Source organism: Heterocephalus glaber, unplaced genomic scaffold (assembly GCF_053883595.1).
Source record: "Heterocephalus glaber isolate CG9 unplaced genomic scaffold, H.glaber_assembly_v1.0 deba00001465, whole genome shotgun sequence".
NCBI lineage: Eukaryota > Metazoa > Chordata > Mammalia > Rodentia > Bathyergidae > Heterocephalus > Heterocephalus glaber.
Genome location: NW_028258312.1, coordinates 14542185 through 14564452, shown reverse-complemented (window position 1 = coordinate 14564452; position 22268 = coordinate 14542185). Strand labels below are relative to the sequence as shown.

General features: G+C 34.3%; 1 pseudogene; it reads left to right on the top strand.

Annotated features, from left to right (window-relative positions):
* Positions 1 to 7076: 7076 nt before the first annotated feature.
* LOC101705240 (DAZ-associated protein 2 pseudogene) lies at positions 7077 to 7583 on the top strand (annotated as a pseudogene).
* Positions 7584 to 22268: the final 14685 nt, after the last annotated feature.

Below are 22268 nucleotides of genomic sequence, written 5' to 3'. Positions count from 1 at the left end.
TATGATTTAACATCTGCTTCTTCACCAAAGTTAAAGGGGCCATAAAAAGCAAATGTTTGGGGTGATTGATGACATCAGGCAGCCATGACAGCACAACTAAGATGCTCAAAAGGACTTCCAGAACTGTGTCAGAAAATGCCAAGAACAAAGGGATATGTGTAGTTGAAGCAAAGGGGAGTATTTTGATGGAGTTATTAGAAATATTGCTTTTATTTTAATATTTTTAAAAAAAAACATTCACCGTGTCTTTTTACATACCTCATTAACTTTGTAAAGTGTGAATTTCTCTGGCAAACTATCTAAGGCCATTCCTTATTCTCTTTATTAAATTACCATGTTTGATTTCTCTACATTATCTATTTCTACATAAAGTATTTACTTTTCTGGGGTTTTTTCTGTCTTACTGGAATAGAAGCACTGTGAAGCCCTGAAGTGTGTCTTTTTCATCATAAGGAATCTCCAGCAATATAGGTTGACTAGGAAACAGCAGGTGGCCAGTGGAAGGTTTTCAATGAATGAGTGGTTTGTTGGCAGGTATTTTTTTAAAAATCCCCTTTACCGATTAATGTCTTTAAAACATTGCAAATGTGTGCCCTATTTATTTCACTTAAGAGTATGGCCTCAATATGGAGGAGGGTGTGAAGGGAGCACAGGTAATGAGGAAAAAATAAAAACCAAGATACATCATGTACAGGCACAAGCATCCAATGATAAATGTAAATGTATTGTATACCTAAAATGTACCAATAAAAGAATTTAAGCAAAAAAAAAAATAAAGAATTGATGGTGGATCAAGTGAAACCGAAGAAATAAAAAAATAATAATTTTAAAAAACACTTTGCAAAGTACTAGTATATAAACAAACTGACCTTAAAAAATGCTCTCCAAAACTTGAGTTGTGAAAATGTCATCTAATTTAAGGTCCCTAAAATCAAGAGTCACATCCACATTCTCAGAGTATAAATGCTTTGCTTCTTGAGCCCAGGATGGTGACTGAACCCCAAATCCACCAATTTGGCGGCTGCTGGAGTGGATATGCCTCACAAACTGTTGTGGTAATGTTCTAACCCTGAAAGGCCCTATGTTCTTTGAAACATTAAAGAGAAAAATCCAGCTTTTTACTTTCTGAAGTCTAGAAAGCTTTGTCTCCTTTTGAGCTTCTCGAAGTTTCCTACATGATAAAACTTTACTGGATTAGGAAACCTACAGCCCCATTAAGAAATAAATAAAAAGACAGACACTGTTATTTTATTTTTGTATAGGAAGGAATTGAAAGACATTAATTGTTCAGAATTTTGCATGTTAGTATAGCTTGACCCATATCTGGGATTTCATATGTTTATAAAGAAAAATCTGAGAGAGTTAAAAAACACAATGAGAGAGGAAGATCAGAAAGCAATTAAGGAAATATAATTAATTAAGTGTTTTTTTCATATTTACACTTGGAGTTGTACCAAAGTGCAAAAATATAAAATATCCTTCAATCTAGTTTTCTCTGCAAGCCACCAAATCTGAAATTTGAGATCTTTTTACTCCGTTATATGATTTCCAAGTTAGAGTATAATTTATGAAAGTATTTTGCAAAGAAAAAGCCCGAAAATGTGGTTTTGAATGGCCAAAATAAAGTCTCAGTACAGTGGTGAAGTGGCATTTGAATATGTGCATTTATACAGGTTTGACAGATACAGGCCCGTTTTTAACATCAACATCAAGGAAATGAGCAAATTATTTCTAGAAAATTGTAGTAAAATAATCCCCAAGAGTTTAGAGAAAATTAAAGTGAAATGAAAGCAAATAAAAGTATGTAAACAGATTCATGATAAATGTAATTTTTACTTGCTAAAGAGTCATCATTCAAAAGTGATAAAAGATAAGAGTTTTACAGTGAGATAGCTATTTAAACACTTTTGGTATGATTTTCAGGCACTGAAATTTCAGGCACTCGTGGAGATAAAATAAAAATTTTAATAGTATGCCCTTGGAATTAAATGTAAAATAAAATTTGCTTTCCGATGTATTTAAATCCATTTTTATAATTTCTCTGATGTTATTATTTTAGAATTATGAAAAGTAACCAGAAATGGAGTGGGAGAGGAGTAATAAAGAAATCATTTGTGCATGTGTTTATTTGCTTACTTTATTGTTTTATAAGTATATTGAAGTAAATTGAAAAAATATGTTTAAAGAATGTCAGTTAGGATGATGAACACTTAAATGCATGAAGAGCACACGATGCAACTATATTAGGTCATTCACAGATTTTGAGGAAGGGCTGACAGTGGGAGCAATGCCCAGAAGGACTACTTAACACCCATGTCACTGGTTTCTGGGTCCTCTCATTTGTGTCACTACTTGTGCTGAAGAATCAAATATTCAGTGCCAAACTGATTGCCTCCAAATCTTGATTAGTTGCATGAGATAAAAGGTCAGAAAGTTGCATTTCAGATGCAAAGGAGTCACCAATTACAAGCTTTCAGGATTCTCTAATGGTAAAGAAAGAAAATCTGAACTGTTACCATAAAGGCTCAAAATGTTATAGTTTCACAAATAAAAAAAGTATTGGCTGTCATATCATGCTATAAAGTTCATGGCAACTACTTCCTAAATGGATAGTTTTGAATTAGATAGTTCCTTGACTTCAAAAACACAGGTTTCTAAAGATGAAATTTAGATTTTTGGCCAAATGAGGGGATTTACAGTTGCCCTCTTTATCAGAGTGACTTTTTAGTAGTTGCAGAAAACTAATTACAATTGTTTCTTCTTAAATCTTAACTTTATCAATTTCCTAGAGTAATTCTAACTTCCCCAAGGAGTCTCCTACAATTTGAGCATTTCATTCGCTAGAATAAAAAAATCAGATAATAACATGGAGACACAGAACTCATACATTGCCAATGGAAATTTTAAAAGGTGAAGCCATGGTGGAATACAGTCTGACTATTCATCCAGTGATTACATTCTGCATTATCTTATGACCCAGAGATCCCACAGCTAGCTTTACACTCAAGAGAAAAACTGTCTGCACAAAAACATTAATAAATATTTAAGCAAAAGCTTTCATAATCTCCAAAAGGTGAAACTGAATCAAATGTTCATCAATTGATGAATGGATAATTATTATATGTCTATAAAATGAAATTGTATTCATCCAAACAAACAAATGAAACACTGATACATGCTACACATGGATAAAATTTGAAAATGTTATGCTTAGGGAAAAAACTCAGTCACTAAAAGAGCACATATTTATGATTCTATTTCTATAAAATGTACAGAGCAGGAAACTATAGAAACACAAACTTGATTAGTGGTTGTTAAGAACTGTACAAAAAGATAGAGGTTGACAATGTATCCAAAGTTTCTTTTTGAGGTAGTAAACATGGTTTAAAATTTGGTTGTGTTAATATGATAATTTAAATATGACAAAAGCCAGTGATTTTGTACTTTAAATGAGAGCAATGTATCTCATGTTAATTAGATTAAAATAAAGTGTTGTGAGGATGTCATTGAGGGACAGCAGCTGATGCTGTACAGATCGCTACAGAAATGGTTTCAGGTAGAAACTCCACTGCTGCTCCAGCCTTTGTCCATCCCACCACATCTTGTGCCAGAAGTAGATTTTAAAATCACACATTATATTTATCTTTTTTCCCCTTCATGTATTTCTTCAATATGCACTGACAGGGAACTCTTATAAACTCAGCCCTATACTAATACCTTGGAAATAAATGAGAAACAAATTTTACTCTCAATAAATCATCTAGCAACACAGTTGATAAATGAAAAAATTTTAATACAGAAAGCATCATGATAATATGGGTGTTGTTGACACTATAGCAAATGTGCCCACTGAGTTTAACAGTTAGTCAATGGAAAAACAGTCCACATGTAGTAAGAGAAAGATATGAACAGGTTGATTAATATAGATATCATAGCTTAGAGGAAAGATGGAAGAGGTACACATAGGGACATACAGATTAAGCCAAAAAGAGACATTAATGTTTCATTAGAAAATACTTGGTAGCTACAAAGAATTTGTCTCCTCTTTCATGGGCTATGGAAAGCTATTGATATCTTAAGAATTGGTTAAACTTGAATTTGAATTTAAGGATATTAAATTTGTTAAGAATGGAGGATGGGGCCAGGGATTTAGCTCAGTAGCACTATGCCTACCTTGCTAGTACAAGGTCCTGAGTTCGATTCCCTGTACTACACACACACACACACACACACACACACACACACACACACACAAAACAATGGAGGATATCTAATTTCTAGGGTAAGGTAAGTACCCAGGAACAAAAAGATGCACAATATATACAGTATGATTTGATTGATACAAATTTGAGAAAATGTCAACTAATCAGTTTACTCCAAGGAGATTGGTGGCAGGGCACTAGGAAAGTGAGGGAGGGATTCCCAAGCTATTAAACCTCCTTTATCATTTATTAAATACTGTCTTGAAATAGTAATTTTCAGTATACTTATCTTTTATCCACTTACCACATATGTTTTACATTGTATGCAGGCAGTCTTATGGATACAGTGATAAAATTGTGTTATTTCTGAAGTTAGGTACATTTTGGTTTGAAATCAGGCAAAATGTAAAATCATTTCATTGACTACTGGAAACATTATTAAAAGGTAACTTGAGTGATCAAACTATCCTTAGTTTATGAATTTTAAAAATAGTTATTCCCATGTTATTTACTCTATTTTCTTTATGCTTTCTTAAATTTGTTCTTTTTCTCATTTTTTTCTTCTTCAGCAGGCTTGCTGAGGTATAAGTGACATAAACTGCACATGTTTAAATTACACAAGTTTGATAAATTTTGATACATGAGTATTCCTGTGACCTCTATTAATTGCTTTACTATTATTTTTTCAATATTTTCTATACATACATTCTATACATCTAACTCATTGATACTCATCATCTCCATTCTGCTATGAAATCCAAATCAATGGGTTTTTGTTTTACTTTTATTTGTATTGTTATATTTTTCTGTTCCAAATTTTTAATTTTATTTATAAGGAGAATTTCTATTCTTTATACCATTTTCCTTGTGCTTAGAATTTTATTTTTTTATTCAATTCAATAGTGTTCATTTTGTCCTTATTGGTTGGAATGTTTTTGCAAAGTGCTGGTTTCAGTGTCTTTCTCATATATAACGATTCTTGTTGTCTCAAATTTGGTGTCTGTTCATTGTCTCTTTCTCCATGATCTGATATTTTTCTTTCTTCGGTTGCCAATGAATTTTGTTTTGCCTGCTGATCACTTTTGAATAGTATATTATGAGATTCCATGTCTTTTTAAAATTCTATGGACCAAGTTGGTATGTTTATTTATTTTTTATTTTTTAATTTTTTTTTGGTATCGGGGATCGAACTTGGGTCCTTGCGCTTGTGCAACAGGTGGCGAAACCACTGAGCTAAATCCCCAGCCCCCATTGGTATGTTTATTGTTTTGACATAAAATCAACCTAGTCAATTCAGACTATATGATCTGCAAGTCATGGGATCAACAAAAGCGTTATTTTCAAATCTTTGCTGGACTGTTCAGAGCTGTCCCATATGTTCCACATCCACTGCCTAATCTGGAATTCCTGGCAAGGCTTTATGTCATAAAGCCTTCATCTTTTATGCTTCCAAAGTCTCTCTGCATGACATGTACATGAGAGTCACATATGGCAGTCTCAGAGGTGAGCTCAGGAGTTCATGACTCTGTGGCCCTAGATGTCTCACATTTGTCATGACCTCCAGACATTGTCATGCTGCATGACTTTTTTTTTTTTTTTTACAATACTTGGCCAGAACTGGGATTTCATTTATGAGGATCTGTCATGAATTTGCCCCATTTGTGCCTCTGCATGACTTTGAGGCAAGAGGACAGAGAGATGAGATACCACATAGTAATAGCTCAGATGTCCCTGTCCTCTTGGAACCATGTGACCCTACTGAAGAGGAAGCTCACCTCCTTCAGAGTTTTAGTCACTAGAATCCATCTTCACTGTTACTGCTCCCACTTCAACAGATGGTAGTTTGGGTGCTGAACAGAAAAAAGGTAAACAAATGATTTCTCTGAATGTTAGTAGACCCTTGCTTCTCTTCCTAAGCCACAGCTGAAAGAGAACCCTTGTTTGATTTGTCAGGGCTCATAGGTATTCTCAAATTTCCAGCTGTGTTCCATCCATCCAAGGGCCATAGGCAGGGTCAAAAGACATCTCACCTCTGTTTCAGGGATACCTCCAATTGTAGTCTTCCTCCTCCACTCACTCGTTGCTGTTGCTTTTTACTTCTCAGAGACTTCAAATAGCTGCTATGTGCATTCTGTCTGATTTTAGAGAGGTATTCTGTGGAACACATAGGGCACAGTGTATCTAACTTCACATTACATGGAGCTAGAGCCCTTGCCCTTATTTATGATTCAGTGAAATATAATTTTATATTATTAGTAGTATAATTAGTTCTAATGGGAGAAGTCACTGAGTTTGGAAATCCACAATGTATTTTAGGAAATTCTTTTAACATCTGCTCTCTGATATCTTTATTTGTTTCAAGCCTTTTTTTTTTTCAGTGTAATCCTATGGAAAATTCATCAATGTGCAAGCTTTGTCAACTTGCATTTGGGAACAATTTCTATGTACCCAAAATTCTGCTTTTTCAGGAGTAAAATCAGGAAGAAATTATCTAATTGACTAATATATTAGTATATATAGCTAATATATTAATTGAAATAATTTCATTCTGGAATCAATGCAAAATTCTAAAATATTCATATTTTAGTCTTAAATAAATTCTTTTTAAAAATTTTTTTGTCTTGCTATGTATTTCAAGCTGGACCCACCATGTATTGCAGGCTGGCCTTGGAACTCACTGAGATCCTCCTGCCTCAGCCTCCCAAGTGCTGGGATTACAGGCCTGCCCCACCACACCCGGCATTAAATAACTTCTCTATGACATGTGAAACTTGGTTCATTTTTCTTGATGAAGAAACATCCAGTTTTGGGCATGGAAGTGACTCCAAACAGCAAGAGTATGAAAAAAAACAATGAATGGGCCCCACAGAGAGCATGAACACCAAAGGTCAATATCCAACGCAGCCAACTCACCCTGTGCAGCCTTCTGGGAATCCAGGCTAACCTCAGACCTCGCATCTTCCTCAGGCTCCAACGTATACTGATGGTCCACCTGCCTATTCAGAGCTCTATCATCTGACCTTTGTATACCCAGGGGCTGCCACCGTCCCTACCATGTCAGCTGCATTTCCTGGTGCCTCTCTGTATCTTCCCATGGCCTGGGCTGTAGCTTTTTGGCCTTTAGATTCCACAATCCCCATGGCTGTTTATCCAGTGGGTTCCATCTACCCACCTGGTTGAACAGTGCTAGTGGAAGGAAGGTACAATGCAGCTTCCAGATTTGGAGCTGGGGCTACTGCTGGCAGGATTCCTCCTCCGCCTCCTGGATGGCCTCCCAGTGGTGCTCAGCTTACAGTCATGCACGAATCCAATGTCCTTGTAACTCAGCAGAAAGGTAACTTCTTCATAGGTGGTTCAGATGGTGGCTATACCACCTGGTGAGGACCCAATGCCACCTCTGTGCAGGGAAAGACATCACATACCTTTAGCATTTCTCACAATGCAACTGCTTTAGTCATAGTAACCTGAAATTGCAGTTTAGACACATGTTGTTGGGATGTCTCTTTGTTGCCAACACTTCGGGCATTTTTCAAATGTAATAAAGGAACCATGTATGGTAGCAGTACTTCCCTAGAGCATTTTGAGGTAGGGGAGGTCTCCATTCATAGAACGAATGTGGGCAAAGCAGCCCTAAGGATCTTCCCTTAATTCCTCTGGAGTAATACTGTGCTATGCTGGTCTTCGCTTTTAGTAATAAAACATCAAATTAGGTTTGGAGGGAACTTTGATCTTCCTAAGCATTACAGTTGTCAAATTATTCGGATTGGTCCTTAATCTCCTTGAAATCTCTGATGTCTATTACTTGTTAAATGAAATGCAGTAGCTGTCTGCCTTTTCCTTTGCATCCCTTGTCCCACTTGCTGACCTCAGCCTTGTCTTCCATTCTCTCCTGCCAATCTCCAGCGGATCAGGGGTGCGGGACAGAAAGCCAGTCAGAGTCCTTTCCTTCTCTCCTTGCACTTCTCCCCACCTGCCATCTTGTAACTCGTTTCCATGCGGAAAAGTTTTAGATAACTTCATGGATTGAATTTTAAGGTAGTCTTAGAAGCAAAATAAGTAATGCGTTCTTTTAAGATTTGCTTTTCCCATAACTCTTTGTTTAAGGTGAGGATTATCTGACTCTAACCTGTAACTTCATTAACCTAACAAAGTTACCCTGGCAGGGCGAATTGACAATGCATATGTGTCTACCTTGTGTCTGTGACCTATAAATAGGAACTGGAATTGTATTTACACATCAAAGACCACTAGGGATGAGATAATGGCTAAAAGGATATAAAAAGGGAAATGCTGAACAAAGGGGGCTGGATAGTAACCAGACCTGTTTCTGGTGTTCCCAGCCGCTCACGAGAAGAAATTTTATTATTTTATTATCCGAATTCTGTGTCTCTGTGTATTTCTTTCCGAGATTTCTGCAACGGTTTTTCATGAGGATCCTCTGAAACCCTGATGTGCCTCAACCATAGGCCTTATTATGGGTACTTTTATGTCTCCTTGGGGAAAAGTAGAGGGACCCTTTGGACCCTCCTCATAGCTTGTGTCTGCATACACAAACCTAACCCAAATTTACTTTGGTGTCAGAAAACCTGAGCTTTGTTTTAACAAAGGATATCAGTGCAAAATGTCCCATAAAAGAGTTTGTTCACAATATGAGGGGTATGGCAGAGGATGCATTTCAAAAGGTTGATTTCAGAGCCAAATTAAAGGGAATTTTCAGATCAAAAACTGGTTACCAGTTTTTGACAGAGTGTCTGATGTAGCCACTCATGGCTTCCAAGAATGCTTCACTATAAAATGACCTGAGTCCAGTGGAATCTCATCAGGGTTATGAATGTTTTAGGGATCCTTAATATTTTGACTTTTTTTTCCTGAAATTGAACCTCATTTTATTTTATCTTATAATTTCAGTTCATCTAAATTTTATGTTCTGTACATGAGATGTTTGACTGCACCATTGACTGTTATGGAAGTTCAGTGTTGTGTCTCTCTCTACACTGTGGCACACTTAACTTGTGGCTTTTTATACTAAAAATGTAGAATAAAGACTATTTTGAAGATATGAAAAGAAGAAACATATCCAGTTTCACACTGAACTTCTCTTACTCATGGATGTGATGAAACCAGATACATCTGGTTTAGGACAGCAAAATTGTCCACGTCTCTTCTTAACTTCACATTCACTGAGACATTTGTTGGCTGGATTCAGACACAATGGAAGTGTTTGCTTTACAAATGCTAAAAGTCATGTCTCTCTCTCTCTCTCTCTCTCTCTCTCTCTCTCTCTCTCGCTCTCTCTCTCTCTCTCTCTCTCTCCTGAGCAAGACTGCTTATAATCCTCAAGAATAGGAATTTTCACTTTATAAATAGAAGTTTCCTTTAGAGGAAACTTCATAGATGATAAAACCTAGTAAAAGATAAATTAAGACATAGATATATCATATATATGTATATATACAAAATACACATATTCTTCTATCAATGTGCTGTTACTTTACAGAACTTTACTATAACTTTTGAAACCCTTCTTAGAATTTTCAGATACCTTTTCAATTTTAATTTCAAATATATTGAAATTGTGCAAACAATTTCATAGTCACAATTACATAGTCACAACTTTTTTTCTAAGTTCCACATGATCACTCTAGTAGAAAGGATGGCAAATAATGACTATAGAATCTGTAGACACAACTCATACACTATATCCAAATGTATATGTAGCTGAATCGAGAGAATTTTATTGCAGGAGCTTAAGTATATTTGTTACCAAGCAACATTCAAGTCAAAGAGGCTGGGGACTCAGTTTATGTGAATTAATTTGAGGAAATGCTCATTCGTGGAGGTGGGTTATCAGGACACATATTTGCTGGAATGTGATGAGAAGGTAAGTGGAGGTAGAAAAGAGAGAAGTGTGCATTCATTTTGTGTTGGGAGGAAGTGATGGGTGTCTTTCCTCTAGGAGACATTTGTGCTGGTTATTTAAAATACAGCCATCATGTTGAAGAATCAAAACCTCAGTTTCACCAAAACAAGAATAGACAATCTATCAGAGGAATAATTACATAAACAAAGCTGAATTTCAGTCTATGAGAACAAAGTACTGACCATAATTTGCTATAGAATATGAAGTAGGCTGTAGGTATAGTCAGACTTATGTGGATTGCCAAAACTTAATCAGAAGATTATTGATAAATATTGAATTGAATGACTGCATAATGATATCTTTTCTAAGAGAGCTTGATTTGTGCATCTCCACAAGAGGACTTTATCTAATTACTGAGGCTATAATTATTGAAATCATTTGCTGAGATAAGTAGCACTGGTTTCACAATAAGGACAAGCTTGACTGGAGGAGCATGCCATCCAGAATCTGTTGGCTAAAACTGTCCCCCATGACTCAGCTGACCTGACAGCTGTCTCTGATATTCAGATTGAACAATCCTCTTTTTCTGCATTACCTTTAAAATGATGATGTCTTATATTTATCCAGATCAAAATGAAAACTTCCTCCATATCTAAAGTTGTGGAGCAAAAGAAAATACCTATTAATATCAGAAAAGCTTTTAGGATTATTTTTCTCCTCGTTGGTAATGTTAAAATAACTTTGTAAGCAGGATACTACTGTGTCTGTGATGATCAATCAGAAGATACTGTGCTATACTTATTCATTCTTATTTCTCTCATCCCTAACTTTGAAATCATTTAATGCAGTTAACTGGTAGACAGTTAAAACTCAACTTCAATAAGATGAAAAAATATTCTTTAACAATGTGGCAGTTATATAGACTTCTTTCTCCTTCTGAACCGAAATATACGATGAGATTAAAATACATATACATATAGTAAAATAGAAATACAAAATCTAAAAGAAATACTCAAATGCCAGAAAATAACTTTACTGATAAACATTGTTCAGTAATTGAGTACAAAAGAAAAGTTTGTTTTCTGGATCATATTGAAGTGGAAAAAAATATTTCTTTGCTAGTAGAGGATTAGCTCTTCTTAGACCTAAAGAAAACATGATTACCTATTTACTTTTCAGCTTAAGTTGTTGATCATAAGAAAAGTCAGCTACATAAGAAGCTAAATTTTATTCCTTTTCAGATTACAGCCTGCTTTGGATGGAAATTCTTTTTATTTTTTAGAGCTTTGTAAAAAATGTTAAGAAATAACTGGTAAATAAATATTTGTAAAAGATAATATTCTATTCTCTAGCTTCAATACTGTATTGTCTGATTTCCAAAGATGTAACAGGCAGTAATTCAAGAAATTGCTTTGCTGTAAGGCTTTTGGACAGTCCAAGTGAAGATAAAATAATTGTCATTCCTGTGTTCCAACAGCAAGTGAAACAATTTCACAATGTAAGTCCTTCACTTGAAACATTCTATTTTCAGATGTCAAATCTTGTAGCCAAAACCAATATCCAAATACCTTATCCAAGAAACCTGGATGAATTTCCTCATGAAACCAAAAACGGGGAAGTTGGTTGTGGCCACCTTCAGCTGTTAATGAACCCAAGAAATTGAAGTCATGCCTGGCCTTTGTCTCCCTATTTCTTGGCTCCACATGTCTTAACTTAGCTGTTTAAGGTTAATATCATACTGGTTCAATAATCTGACTACCAACTTCTCTCACCCAAATTTCCTCACTTTACTATCCATCTTAAAAAATATGCATATCTTTCTTGATGCTGAGCTTAATAACCTCCATAGATATAAATTAGCTCATTTTATGCTGTTATCACTTAATACCATAAACTGGGTAATTTATAAAGAATAAACATTATGTTCATGGTTTTGGAGCCCAAGAATTCCAAGGCTGAGGGTCCACGAGTGGTGAGGGTTCCTGCTGATGGGGACTCTTGGAAGAGTCCTGAGGTGGGACAGGGCATCACATGACCATGCAATGTGGACAAACTGTCTTTTCCAAAATTCCAGTTCTTATAATATTGGACTCACTGTTTTGATAACCTATCAATCAATTATCCCAAGTAAATTAACCCATTCAGGAGGGCTGGATACACTCATGCTCCAAAGATCCTACCTCCAAATACCAATAAATATGTTTGGGGGCATCCTGTTTCCAACACACGAACTCTTAAGAACAAGGGTTCAGTCCATAGCAAAGACTCATTTTCTCACTAACAATCAAAAGGCTGGACTTGTGAGGTTTTCTGGTTGCTTTGATTTGTGTCACACGCCTACCTCTATCAAAGTACAACTTTGCTTAATCTAAGAAGAATGGTATTTTTTCTACCATGGAAACCAGAGATAAGGAAACAAATGTGTCATCTAATGGTCAGTACAGCACATTTTCTGAAAATATTTTCCTTTGCTCCATTAAATCATTAAATCGGATATCTATTGCTTTTCTCTGGTTCTCCACACCAAGAAGCAGATCATGATGGCCAAAATCAACAAGCACTGTGTCTTCTGTCCTCTATTTGTATCCAAGCAATAGGAACTCTGGACCTGGCACCGAAGGGTCCTATCTGGCTAAAGGTATCCCTCACCTCAAGGCCATAGCTTCTTTCAGGGTACACTTTTCTCTACAAATTTCCCACCCCCCCACACTTTCTAATTACTCCAATCTGATAGTGCTATTCTTTTGTCCTCTTAGAAACTTGCCACAACTTGTTTCTCTCATCAGTCTGTATTTGTTTCATAATTTTCAGTTTTTAATTTTACCTTTAACTTAATTTTATTTCATTTATTTAATTTCTTTCTGAGTAACTTTATTTTTAACATTCTACATTGTTCATTGATGGGTTGGTCTTAATCCATTTGTGCTGCCATAGCGAACTATTGAAGACTGGATAATTTATAAACAAAAGCACCTCATTTCCCACAGTTATGGAGTCACTGGCTGGGCCTGGTCTCTGCTTCCGGTGTGGTACCATGCAACTGCATTCCTCACAATAGTAATGATCCATTCATGAGAGGAGATCATCTTCACCTCAGGGAAGGCCACACTTTTCAGTACCATCACATTGGAGATTAGAGAGGACACAAACATTCAGAATGTAGCACTCATTTTAGGCATTTTGATCTTTTTATGAATCTGGGTTCTATTTTCTACCTAAGATTTATGAGTACCAGTTTTACTCTGGATAATGATGCATTTGAGAGGCAGTAACAACTTTTTTTTTAATAGTAGTTGTTTTACATTGGCCACAGAATACACGTGTGAAATGCTTCTCTGAAGTTGAGGTCGGAATGAAAAGTCTTAAAGACAGCAAACTATTGGTCTTAAATAGAATCTCATATTTTGTTTGTCTATAACCTCTAAATAACAACAGATGCTAAATTATAGAAACCATCCATTCACTTCTGCTCTTAGATCTTTATTACAATTCTTTGCTGCTCTGCTTAGAGCTTTTGCTGTCCTATTAAGCTGACGATGTGACAATCATACTATAATTTATTTTAAAGTTTTTTTTTTTTTTTACTTTGGAAAAGCTTTTCTCCTACCAGACCTATTTATTTTTTTTCTTTTCACTATTAAAATGTCACAATTAAAATGCAAATCAGTAGCACTCCCTTATTACTTAATATTTACAGTATACTATTGTGATATTGAGATATTTTTCTGTTCCATTTTTAGTAGAACTTAATTATGATTAATACTGTGTAATATGAATTTTTTAAAAAAATGTGAGCTTGACACTTTGGAAACCTAGCCTAAGGCTGCACAGTTCCCATTCTGATCAGTTCATTAAGTCTACATCCCATCACTTGCCTCAACAGGCTCTCATGTTTAGTCTCTGTACATCTACATCTAACAGGGCAAGTACTGCACATTGAATTGCCCCAGGGCCCACAGAAACCATTCAAATTATCCAATTTATAAGGAACTTATAAAATTAGGTCAATCCCTCCCCTTCACTTACAAATATAAAGCTGCCTTTGTGGTCCCATCTTGTGACCACCATGAGCACCCATGTGACTTTGTTTGGCAGCTTCTGCCACTCTGAGTTGTAACAATGATTTGGACCTTTTACATATCGGAGTATCAGTATGTTGTCTCCTTCCATCAAAATAATTTTTTAACCTTTAAGAACCCATTCATCTCATTTTCATCTATATTTTTATTTTCTCATTTTTACTTGATTATTTTAAACCTCTTTTGTCCTGAAGAACTTGGTGCTAGTTCTCAAGGATGGCTCTAATTTTATAAAATTGTACAACCTTTTTTTCATAAAATGATAAGAAATAGTTTCCCCTTTCAATGTCTTTATTTATTTTAACTTTTCATTTCAAATGACTTTCTACTAGACTGACTTAAGGCTCTCATTTCTTTATTCCTTATCCCATGGAGTTAATCCAGTATAATCTACACATCTCAAATTTTATAAATTTAATCATAGCTGCCCAATTTCTTTTGCCATGTTAGGTAACATACTCACAGGCTACAGGATTAAGGCATGGATATCTTTGAGGATAAGTTGTTTTTGTTATTTTTCTTTCCACAAAAACTTAAAGGCAATCAGCTCCCTGGACAGAGACTCAAGCAGAAGCAGAGTCTTCCAACACAATGTATCTTGAAGGAGAAGGGAACTGTGCTAGCTGCAACCATGCTCATCTGTCTTCCAGACTCGAGAAAAGCAACTTAACTCGGCTCAAATGTGGTAACTTATGAAAGCTGAGCAGCACACACATAAACATAGGAATATTTGAGGCTATAAACACTAGATTTTGAGTACTTTATTTTAAATTATTTTTATATTTTAAGCATATTAATAGAATATGTACAAAAAGTAATGGTGGAACTAACAAGAGTGTTACTAGTGGATCCAGTGGTATTTGGAGAGCCTATGGCAGATAGATATGGATCACAGAACTTTTGTAATCACAGTAGTAATCCTTTGATTTTATTTTTGCCGAGTCCTATATATTTTTCCTTGTACAACTCCTTCCCTTTTTATCAACACTTCTAACTTAACTCTGTGGTCCAGAAGATGATTACATTTTAACATGTCATCAAGTTATCATATGACCGAATATTAGTATTCTGAAATGGTGTATAAATTGGATATTCACAACAGCCTAACTGGACACATGATATATGAGATCAACTTTAAGGTACTCCTTAAGGCACAGTTAACTTTTATTACCAAGTAGCTCAGATTATCACGGCATCTACTCTGGTTACATAGCCCCCATTTTCAACCAACATGTATGATTTCATGAGAAATTCCTTATACTTAGCTGACTGAAGAAAAACAGTTGGACCTTGTTTACACATGGTTGTCTACCATGTTCTAAAATCACCTAATAGTAGAAAATAATAAAATTATAGTTCCAATCAGGAGGACCTTGAATGCTAGTGGTAAAGGTAGATCTCATTAGTCAGAAACTCAAGCAACATATCTGCTTGTTCACTTCCCTGGAAGCAGATAAACAGACTCATGAGCCATGACTCACATGCTGGCTGATGCTCATGGGGTAGAAAAAATATTATTTACAAATTAGTGTCAGGAGGGGGAGATAAGTAAAAGGTCATCCCAGTATGGACAAAAATGTAAAACCATAACAGAGAAATTGCTCAATATCCAAGTAGAAAAGATGGTTGGTCCTATGAATATATTACACTGTAAATAGATTGTTTTTCCAGAATTGCAAGCTCTTTCTTAAAGGCCTCTTGAATAAAATGACAAGGTAACATAGACAGAGTTTAACGGTGAATTCTAAAATGTGTATTTCCTCTACCTAAGATTTAATTTGCACACAGCCCATTTGCCACTAACAATGATCACTCCCAGGAGAATAATCTGTCATCTGTAACACTTTATCACAACAGTTTTTCATATTTTAAATGATAGAATTTGTGTTCCTTTAGAATATATATATATATATGTATATATATCTATCTATATATATAAAATATTTGTTCTCAGCATGGACTTGCTTTTCTTGTTTTATAGAAAGCTCTATACAAGATCATATACTAGAAATCATCATAAGGCCTTGTCACACAACACCTTAAAATGATTTTACAGAACAGTGGAATAATACTGTAAGATAAACACCAGCAGACTAAATACTTTGCATTGCTGGACAACATCCTAGAGCATATGATATATGCTCTGTTTGACTGATCAGTGTTACATAGTTCTCTTTCTGTTATACCCATCATTCATGGCCCCCAGAGCTAAAATGTGGACACTAGAATTGTTCTTAGGTCTTCATTTGTCCTTGGGAAATATTTTGTTTCATGTCTTTGTAACTTTAGAGCATTATGATTGGGGTGCAGTTGCCACTAAAGGAAGGAGCATTTTCCAAGAGACTCAAATGGATTCCATTAAACCTGAAGCTAAGAAGCCTGTGGTCCTTCTGTTGTTGAGGCCTTACACAAAGTGTTGGGGTTTAATATACAAACTGGGACAATTTGTCTTGATTGGTTTTCTATACTGAATGAAGGCAAAAGGAAATATGAATGAACTTATATTTTAGTCCTTAAGTTTAAATATTCAATAAGCAATCAAATACACAACAAATGAATTGTGAATGAGATAGAAAATAAACACAAATCATCCAGAGATGAACAGAATGGGATGCAAGATTTTTTATCTCTGCTCTTGGGAGCAATATGATTGTGTCTGACTTAGAAGGATGACTGGCAAGCTAGTGAGGCTTAATGGTATTGCCTTTGGTCAAGACAAATATAGATAGGGGTGCGCACAACTACTGGGTCCACAAAATCATCCTACACTGTAGGACCCTTGAAGGTCAATTAGGCATCACCTCCACCTATGAAATGAGGACTACGTTTCCCCCAAATCCCTCTCACTGTAAATTTCTCAGGAAAAATTTTCCTATGAAAGGAATTCAGGATGCATAAAATGCTGGAGTAAAGAGAAAGCCACTATTCTTTGCACAGAGAAGCAATTACTGGCAGCATCCTGACAAACTCTTGAGGACCACCCACTAGCTTCACTTTCTCAACATGGACATTTACCGGTGCTTCTTAAAAGTCATAAAAGAAAGCATCAACTTTGTCTTAGTTACTTTTCTCATTGCTGAGACAAAACAGTTGACACTCAAAGTTAAAAGATGTAAGATTTATTTCTGGTAACAGTTTGTAGCAGTTTCAGTCCATAATATGCTGGCTCCACAGCAGGGTGGCATGGCAAAGTGGCATTGGAGAGAAACAGTCCATGGCAAAGCAGATCAGGCAGAAGACAGCCAGCAATGAAGTAGCAAGCAGCAAGCAACAACAGAAGCCCTCTTTCTGTCCCTCATATTCTATCCAAGCTACCCTTAGGGTGAGTAGCACTCACTTCCAGAGTAGAGTACCCTTAATCCTAGCATCATACCTTGAATCCATCCAAGCATCACACACTCTGGATTCAGCCACCTCTGAAAAGCCCCTTATGACCCCATGAGGCTTTGGGGGGACATCTAGATAAAGCTGTAACAAGCTCCCACTCAAAGAGACTTGAGGAACTCTGGTTTCCTCCTTCAGGTGAAAAACTTCAGTCCAACTTCTGTGACCCTCAGTGGCAGCTCCCCTGGTAGTTTGTGGCATTTTAATCAATTCCAATCCCCAGCCAATTGCAAAGTCATGTAAAGACTTAATCCTGAGTTCAGTTGCTAGCAGCTTCTGTTTTCCGACGGAATGCAGACTGATATTGGATTGTTGCTCTTGGAAAACTGCAAATGGAACACATGTTTTCTGTGTCAACTTAGTGTTTAAAGCTAAATAATTGTCCAGCCAGCTGTTTATTCAGGTCAAGCTTGCTTTTCACCACACAAGGTATAAAAGCTAAAAAAGAGAAATTATGAGGAATTTTAGAAAGAAATAAAAGTCTGTGTCATTACTTTTCTATATTGAGTAAGAATCAGTAAAATAATCAATCCTCTTGACTACTCAAATATTCAAAGATCTTTAGTGATTTATCTCAGCCAATGGTGGTCTATGTCACAAGAGCTGCAGTGGGTTGTTATCACTGAAAGCTCTAAAAGGCTTGCCATCACTGATTAGGCCAAAAAGGACTTAATATATTTGTCTTTTTTTCCCTTTTATGGTTACTTCTGAGAGCTTAGATCCCAGAAATAATGTTTCAATCTTCAGGATCTCTGGAACCAGCTACATTAAGAAGGGGAAGAAAAAAACAAACAACAAGAAAAATGAAATACAAAAATCACTTACCTATGCAATTCAACAAACTATTCATTGAGAGTCAAATTAAATAAACCATTGTAATATTAGTTAACATAAACACTTTAATGCCTAAGAGTGTTATCTATCTTGCACATTGTTTTTGTAATACTGTATTACAGTTCTGAAACTGCTTGAAATATAATTTCATAATGTTCTATAATTGAAGTCATTTCTTTAAATACTTAAAACTTTTAAATGCCTTTAAATTCAATCTTTGCTATTTTTTCCTATAATGTAGTTTCTTTGACAGATTTAAAATTAGGTTTTTGTAGAAGCTTTTGTTCAGTGTATAGAACAAAATTCAGGGATTAATAGAGCCATATGCATGCATACAAATCTTTTGATAGCATGCTCCTAAATAGTGTCTGGTATGTGTTTTTATTTAATGTTTCTCTCTGATGATATCTATGAGTATATAAAAACATTCAAGCCAGAAAAATTGAGGTCTTTGCTGATTGTAGATAATCAAACATAATAGTAGCTGAGAACAGGCTCTAGGTGTTATAAGCAATACCGGCTGGAAAGCAGTCAATAGGAAATTATAAAATATCACAGACAACATTTTGAGAATGATGGATTCAATTCACTTAATGCTGTCTACAAGCTACCACTTACTTGCAAGCAATAGCAAGATATACTCTCTACTGACAGTAATCCTCGGTATTGACTTCAAAACTGCTTTAGCTAAGGTAAATTGACATTTATATCACTAACTTAGCAGGGATGAAATTTAAAGAGTTTATTGCTGTGCCCTGAGGGGCAGCATGAGCATATCATATAAAAAGCTTTGATATGAGTGTTAAAGTAAAAGGAAAGAAAATGTATGTGAAAATACTTTCATTCGTACAATTCAGTAGCACATAGATTGCACTCTCTTTATATGAATGACTGAAGAAAAAGGCAAATTTTAGTGATTGGATTTATAAACACATATCGTCAGGTTGAATCCCAATGTTATCAAGTCCAATAGTAAAAGAAAAGTATCACATTAAGCATGATTAAACTCTAGAAATAAGCCCTTTGCAATTCCAAGAATTTTTCCTTAAAATTTAAAAAGGAATGAAACTTTCCTGAATTCTCTGATCTGTACTTAAACAATGATACTAAAAGTAGTAGTAAACATGATTCCATATTGTCTCACCAATAATACCATTCATCTTCCCAAATTTGCATGGCCCATCTCTATTTCAATGATGCATTGATATTGCTATTATACCAGAGGATAAATTCAGTTCCATTTTCAACATTGCTGCAAACTTATTAGAGGATGTGTTAAGCCACAATCCTGTTCTTTCAGTAGATTTTATTACTTGTTTTTCTTTAATATTTCTACTTTCAATGATTTAATCATTTTCTTAGCCTGTAAAAGTATTTTCATTTTAACTTTATTTACATTTGATCTGATAGAATTTATTGTTTATATTTCAATATCTAGTTTAATAGTTTTCAAATTCTTTTACTTTTATAGACTACTATGAAAATAACTCCAGTTGAACAATTTTGTATCTGTCTGGTTGTAGTAATGCCACTAATACTTAGTGTTTAAATTAATAAGTCAGGAAATTTTTTATATATTTACTATTGGATCAAATGAAATCATTTGTTGAGAACTCTATGTTTACTCATCGTTACATAAAGTATTTTTGAATTATTGGGATAGCAACTTCATAATATTACTAGATTTGATTTTCATCACAATGTCCACTTAATTATTTATAAATGAAGGAAATCCTCCAACAATTTGAGATATATAGAGAAATTTAACATTTATATTTCAAACCTATTTTAACTAGCACAATAAAATAATCATTGTAATCTTTTCACTATAACTTAAAATTTCTACTTTGTCAAATGAATATATTTTTTAAATATCTCAGACTTGAGCATGAGACTAGCAAATATTTTGTCTTTAAAGCTGTTTGCACAAGGAGGTTGTCCTGATCCAGATGACATTGGATTTTGTTACAAATAAGGAAATACAACTTCAACACAAGCCCACATATAATGATCTTTTTATGCCTGATATAAGGAAAAAGTGTATGTACTTTTAAAGGAATTATAGGGCAAATTATGAGGTATTTTTGTTTACTTTTGAAACAAAGCTTACTATGTTTTTGACAGTCATCTAAAGCTTTAAATCACTGATTTTTAGTGAACTCACAATATTGTGAATTTTTATCAGAAAAAGTCACTGGAATTTCTCATAACTGTATTATTGACATTTTATAGATATGTAATTTTGAAGAGATATAAAAGTCCCTTGCTTTCAGATAATCCTTATTGATGTTTTTAAAATATAAATAAATAGATGTTTTTAAGTGTGTAGGAAAAGTCCATACTCAATTCTGCAGTTCTCCATCATTCTTGTGATACACTTACTGGGAATAATTTGTCATATTTCAACAAAATGAACAAAAAATCAATTTATATATTTTTAATTGAAAAATACAGATTTTTTGCAATTTTTCTTTCAATATAAAATGTGCTATACTATAAATATCTTTCCATGTCCATATTTTTCTATAAGCTTTTTGTAATTTCCTGTATTATACACACAACACTCATTCACCAGAATTTATTTAAATATCTGATTGTTTTACTTTATATATTTATACTTATTTTGTTATATAATAACATACAATATTGCAAATGATATTCCAATATATAAATATATATATATATATATATATATATATATCTTTGAAAATACAACCCTATGGCAAATAATAAAGAGTGAAATCTACTTATATGGTAAATGTAATTTCCATCTGTATTGATATCATCAGTTTTTCTCTTGATAGGTTCTGTGACTTCACTCTCCCCCTTCCTCAGCCTCTGATTCTTTGCCTCTCTCTCTTGCCTTCTCATGTTCCCTCTTGATTAACATGTATTAATAGTATAAAAGAAACTATAATTTTTATTTCTTTAATACAAGTGAGGTTGTCTGTCTTTCTAAGTAAATATCAAAGATTAATATTTTTAATGGCTTGTTATTTTAATCTAAATGGCTGACATATGCTTTTATAATGTGTCTATTTTAATCTTGAATCAGTCTTCTGTATATTGGTGAAATTGTTATTTAAAATGTAGTCCTTTTATCTACTTTTCTTCTTGTGTTGCTTCTTTTTGTCCTTATATTGAAACAAAGAAATTTTGTATTCCCCTTTATGAATTTTGTACCTTCTGTCCTGATTACAAGGAGTTCCTTTGATATACAAATATATCAAGACCTTTTGTTTTAACCTACACAGTGTTGTAAAATGAAAATATGCTGTGAGCCACATCTGTAGTTAAAAAACTTTCTAGTAGCTACAGTTAAGAAAATGAAAAGAGGCTGATGGAATTAATTTTTATACTCTATTTTATTTAACCTATTATGCCCAGTATTATCAAAATCAATATGAAAATATTTATGAGATATCTTAAGTTATGCTTATCTATGTATTTTCTGCTTAAAATACATCTCAAATTGAAGTTATTTTTGTTACACATGATTCAGCCATATTTAAATTTTATGAAATTTATGGTTAAAATGTAGATTTATATGTTATTTTTCCAATTACACTTAAATAATTTCTAGTAACCAATGAATTATCAATTTTAAATTTAAATGTAAATTGAACGAAATTTAAAATTCAGTTGTTTGATGACATGAACTGTGTAGAAAGTGCTCAATAGTCACATAAGGCTAATATTTACTATACCACCTGGCACAGTTTTAGAATTTCTTATATTTTTATTTGGATGAAGAATTCATATATTTGAGGGAGATTAAAATTCAATTCCTTTTTTTTCCTAAATTAATTAGGCATCCTTAAATTACATCACATCTAAATCTCTTTACTGATCTGAAGTTTTGTCTTCAATGTAAACAAAATGTTTGCTCTCTAGGTCTATTTTGGTGTT